Source organism: Phodopus roborovskii, unplaced genomic scaffold, assembly GCF_943737965.1.
Source record: "Phodopus roborovskii unplaced genomic scaffold, PHOROB, whole genome shotgun sequence".
NCBI lineage: Eukaryota > Metazoa > Chordata > Mammalia > Rodentia > Cricetidae > Phodopus > Phodopus roborovskii.
In genome coordinates this window covers 5,904,478-5,910,477 of record NW_026126549.1, presented here as the reverse complement: position 1 = coordinate 5,910,477, position 6,000 = coordinate 5,904,478, and the positions used below count along the sequence as shown (strand labels likewise).

General features: G+C 38.0%; 1 protein-coding gene across 1 annotated transcript in view; it reads left to right on the top strand.

Moving 5' to 3' along the window:
• Positions 1 to 806: 806 nt before the first annotated feature.
• The window catches only part of Jakmip2 (janus kinase and microtubule interacting protein 2), a 142,475-nt gene continuing 137,281 nt past the window's right edge, over positions 807 to 6,000 (top strand). Inside the window, exon 1 of the mRNA XM_051200883.1 lies at positions 807 to 1,626. The gene's annotated coding sequence lies outside the window, so the exon portion shown is untranslated. The remainder of the gene's footprint in view (positions 1,627 to 6,000) is intronic.

Genomic DNA, 6,000 nt, shown 5'->3' with positions numbered 1-6,000 from the left:
TTTCTGAGATCTGTGTCAATTCATTTGAACCTGCATGAATTAAGCAAAAAGATTAGTTTTGTTCTGTGGAAGAATGGCAGAAAGGTAGAAGTTAGAGCAAACTAGAGTGTTAGAAGACTCTAGTTTAACTACAGTGTCACCATTTAGAGTGATCTAGTTTGTAACCTCTTAGAACACACATGCATTGGCTACCACTGCCACCACTATTAATACCACCATCATCAGCCACTACCATCACCAGCTATCAAACTATCATATAGTTAGTATCTTCTCCCCTACCTGGAATTGCTATATTCTTCCCTTAAAGCTTTTAGATTAAGTGGCGTCTACAGTGTACCTCTCTACAACTCTCACTAATAATAGTAAATATTTACTGTATGCTTACTACACGCCAAGGGCTTTTAGTGCATTATTTCAATCAATCTTTACAACTACTGCCTGAGACAAATTCTAGTGTCATCTATAATTTATGATTAGAAGCAGAGCACAACACTGCAAATTCCCTTGCTTTTCTCCTGCCTACCACCTGATTACCAGCTGGCTTCGGAACTCCTAAAGGGCATCCATGAAAATAGCACGGAATTGCTTGCCTGTAACTCTCCAGGAGTCTGAAGCCAGATGGTTTGGAACTGTCCACTCTCTAGTGCTGCCGAGAACCTCAGCTGTTCAAAGGTATTTCCGGTTTGTTTTGCTCTAACTTCCTTTTCCTCCGGCGTAGGGGATGGCGGTGTCAAGATTGCTAGGTCCTTTTCAGGAGACAAGTTGGGGAAACTGTGGAACCAAATGGCCTGAGAACAAACTGGACTGCACGTAAAGGAACGTAGCAGGCAACTGACTTATTGCAAAGTCCAGCAGTTTTGTTTTGTTTTAACAACCTTGAGTGGCATTGAGCAAAAGATACTACCAAGGACTCAGAACTTTGGCGTGATAACAGGCTCCCATCTCGCTACCTAATCTTCTCATTTTTTTTTTTCCAATAGAAAACGTAATATATTTTATCTAAAATTTATAGACAATACAAACAAATGTTAAACTCTTTGGTATATTTCAACTCAGATTCAATTTTAGCTGTTCTTTCCTGGTGCTTTTTCACCGTTGGTACGCCTCAAACTACCTGAAGCTTACCTTAGGAAAGAGACCAAGAGCATCTCAGACACAGAGATTGTGAGTTTCACTCCAGCCCCTGCAGCTTGCTTAGCTCCTCTCCCCTCCCCCTTAGCTTGCCACTTGCAATTGGTCATTGCCATGGCAACCAGCAGCTGCCAGGCCGGCTGCCTCTACCGCAGCAGGGGTGGGGCTGTGGGGGTGGGGGAGGGAAGGAGGAGCCTGAGGAGCTGTCTGCTGCAAGTTCCTGGCTGGTTCTGAGCTCACACCATCCTCCAAGAGGGAGGAGGCTCAAGAGATGCTGCTGCTGCTGCTGCTGTTGCCGCCTCTGCTGCTGGTACTCTAGTGGAGCTGGAAAGGGTGGTTCCTATCGCACCATCGCCAACCAGAAAGGGAGGGGGAAAAATCCCAGCAGCCGCTGCTCATGTTGGCTTCAGAGGCTGCATCCGACTCGGTCACAAGGAAAATGGATTCAGTTTGCAGCTCTCCCTCCTTCCAGCATCTTCTCCTGGTCTCAGCATGGTGAGTAGGAGACAGTGGGGCTACCTTCTTCATCTGGCTGGTTATTAAATGACTTGTGTATATATTTGTGGCCTAGACTTAAACAATGACTCGCGTCTCTTAGACTAGGAGGGGGGGTGGGGGTGTGGAAACAGAGATGAGGATGGAGAGAGAGCAAGGTTAATGGGGGAGAGAAGTGAGGGGCATCCTCTTGTGTTTTAGGGGAAAAATGATGTTTTGATTTTTATCACAAACTGGCTCCGAATACCAACTGGACCTCCAAGATTCCTTTTCCTTCAAGCTTAGCAACAAAATCAGGGGTTGGAAAGGACCTTAGCAAGAAAAGGATATAGTTGAAAGCAAACGTTTCGTTTTCAGGGCTCACAAACAGGGCAGGGCCTTCCCTCAAATTACATTTAGTGTCTCAACCTTGTTGGCCTAATTATAAGGTGATTTTGCTTATTTGCTCCAGTGCTCAGGTAGTCTCAGAATTAGGCATCCCGATTCACACCTTAACATATTCTTGTTGGAAAACCATAGAAAGGACCCAGAGTTCCTTTTTCCGGATGTATATTTATGTATATTTGAGCACACACATTTACATACATACACATTGTGTGTGCACATGTTACTTTCCAGGTGTATTGCATTTGTGGAGTCTATTTATATGCATGGCTTGCTTGATTTACTACCATTTTTATGGTTTACTTATGCCTTTGCATTCTTGGAACCAATTGCATGTTTTAGGAACCGTGCTTCTGGTGTGTGTGTATGATTATTCATTGGCTTCATTTAGATCAATTTGACATTTATTCTTGTTATTGGCCCTTAGGTTCATTGTGGCCAATTAGGATGGATGCCTGTCGTTTGCTCCATGTTAGAGAACTAGATGCCAATTCATAGTCTGCTATTTTTTATTGGGTTTGTGGGCTTATGGTGAGGGCCCCAAATTTACAATGATGGGAAAGGGAGGTGGCTTGGTGTATTATTTAGCATATTGCATCTTCTCAAATAAATGTTGAAACAGATTGATTTTCTTGAAATCCTGACCCATTCTTTTCAAATCTGTTTGGTGTGCCCCAACCAGCACAGCTGAGGGGGCTGATGAGAGGCATTCACTTTATTTGATTGTGTTGATATTTGTTGCTCATTCCTTCAGTGCCCACGACCATTTTATAGTTCTCTCTAATGTTCTGTCCTTGTATGTCTCCTGTAAGTGATTAAGTAGGGAAAGAGGATGGTTTTAAAAACCTAAGTGTTCTCAAGGACCCCAGCCTAGCCATTTATGAATTAGCCTGTTCGTACAAAAAATGAACGAGATGGAGATAAGCCTGGCAGAAGGATGTGGCTTGTCACTGAAATGGGGGCAATTGTAGTTTATAAATGCTTACCGGTATCTAAGGCTTTAGGGCAGCTTTTCGTATGCTAAGGCTTTAAGACAGCTCAGGAGACTAAAGATGTCTGGGACTGGACCATACAGGGCTCCATTACCACCTAGGATAATGGATTTCATTGAACTAAAGCCAGAAAAAGCCTTTCAGGTAGAAGTGTAGTAGCAATACTACATGCATCAAATACATACATTGTATCCTCCAATCTTCCTACTGCCACTGGCAATGAGAATGATTCTTAAAATGTAAAACAATAGATTCCTTTCATCTTAATCTTTCCTTTTATCTTACACACTTACCTCTAATTTATAATTTTACATGTCATTGGGATTTTAGTTTTATTTTCTTAAGAATTCTTTTATTTGGTTTTTAGATAGGAATGACACTAAGTGACTAAATGTAATATGCTCATGTATTATGTGTATTCACAAGTCTAAACTCTTGCTACCATGTGCCTAATTATATGAACTATATAAAGTAGGTCAAAGAAGTAGGTATTGGATTTGTATGTCATTGCAAAAAAATTTATAGTACATTTTACACTGTATTATTAAAGATAAATTTTGACTTTCTAAAATAAAATTTCAAATGTCTACAGTATACTTTTAAAAGTTAAAACATAAAACATCTGGACTTGTTTCATAAATGGAATTCAGGTAGCCTGGCACTTCCTTTCTACTGAATTTGGATATTGTTTTATGAACAAAGTTGATACCATAGGTCATGGCTTAGAAACTGTTGGTAGATTCAGTTATTGGGCCAGATCCTGTCTCTGTAGAAAGACAAATAAGCTTGAACTATTTAATGTGGAGAAGAGGAAATTGAGACATAGTCATCAATTGTTTCATATAAGCTTTTGCTTTTATGTAGGACATTGACAATTGCTACTTTTTGGGTCCTGGAATATGATCAATGGGTTTCAGTTTCACAGGGAGAATTTAAGATTAGATATATAAAGCCATATGTGCTCTTCTGCCATCAAGGCTACCAGCTTATGGTCTAATCATGCACTTCTCTGGAATGAACTATATTTCCTAAAAACATGCCTAGTTTACTAGAGTAAATTATCCTTCAAAGAGTCCAGATTAGCTGTTTGGCATTGGATACTTTGACATTTGTTGCTGTAGACTCCATTTTGTAATGTACTTCTGATTGACAAAGCTGAAAATTTAAAATAGAATGATTGGCCATCTATCTGGAAATTTTTTATGTAATCCTGACAGGCAGAGATTCACTTGTGTCTTTGCTTACCAGCAACTTCATGGAGAGTAATATCAAATAATTGTATTAAAGTGACTCTCCACTGTATGGCTCATTTGGGAAACTATAGTATTTCCTAGTGGGGTCGAGTCTAACACCTATCAAGGTGTTAGAAAAAAAATTGTATGAATACTATGCATAATTTATTGTTTAAGGTATGTTTAAAGGGAGTATGGAAAAGTTAATTAAGTTTTGCTCAAATGATGTATTGATAATACCATTCATACTGGATGTTAGAATTATATATTTTTATTGGTATGTAAGCTTTTTAAAATATTGCTATGATTGATACACACATTTAGCTTACTGCTTCATGGTGTGATGTTTCCAGTGTCTTTCAATGACCTCAGAGCATTCTGTAATTTTTATTTCACACTGTGAGTCTCCTGCTGGATGACTGAACTTTATATTTGGACAGACAAACTACTTCCTGTTTTCATTAATTCATAAAAAGTTCAATGCTTTTTATTCTCTCACACTAAGAGCTTAAAAGACAATCAAATTTATCTTGGAAGTTTCAATATTGGTTAGCATTGAAATAAATAAACTAGACTTATACTTGGTTTTCACCCAGAGAAATCAGTTAGTTACTTAACCTCCATTTACATGTGCCTCTATTTTTCCCATTAATTAAAATGTCTTTTCAAACACAGTGAATTAAGCAATCTATTAACAACTATTTGTAGAGCTCTTATCTGATTAGCAGAATTTGCATATACTAGCAACATAAAATTTCCTTGGAGGATGTAAGATACACACATGTAAAACAGTTAATGATGAAATAATAGTTACTATTCAAATTGGCAGTACACCTTATGTGAACATAATCTTTTATACTTCTCAAAGTCACTTTAATTTTAAATTCCAACAGATTACTATGTCAGCAAAGGTTCTTTTCATGGTCATTTTGATTGGTGAATCAATAAGTGAAAATTGATTCAGGGAAGCCAAAGTTGTCTAAATTTGTGTTTAAAAAACAATCAACAAGGGATTATATCCCAAGTCTTATGAGTCAGAATCATTCATGTTAGAAAACCTAACTCTAATTTGCTTTTGATGACAGATTTTACAAATAGTTTGAGTGTATTTAGGTGATTTTTTCTCTTTTTCTTTTTCAAGACAGGGTTTCTCTGTATTGCTTTGAAACTTGTCCTGGGACTTCCTCTGTAGACCAAACTAGAGATACACCTGCCTCTGCTTCCCAAGTGCTAGGACTAAAGACATGTGCCACCAATGTCAGGTCATATAGGTGATTTTCAAAACAAAACAAACAAACAAACAAAAAGATGCCACTAACATATTTTAGAGAAAAATCTGAGCTTCTTAATAATTCCCAGGAGCACAGAGGCATTGGCCAAGAGGAAGTCAGACATTCATTAGACTAATATGCATTTGTTGCACTTATTTTATAACAAAGACATTGGGAAATCACATTGTTTTCCTTGTACTTGGGACCAGATTGAGATTCCCATGAGTTCTGGATCTTAAGAGCACTTCTGCCATTTTGCCTGTGCTTCTTCCTACGTACGTTTTCTTAAGATAAAAAATGATAATCTATTATAAAAATAAGTGATCTTAAGTCTAATAATTCTGACATTTTTCTTAGGCAAATACTTTTATACATTTCAAAAATATGCAATATCAAAAATTTGCCTTAAAATATTCTTGCAGATGTATGTATATGTATGAATATGCATATCTATACATCTGTGCATTTTTTCATGAGATGGGGTCTTGCTACATA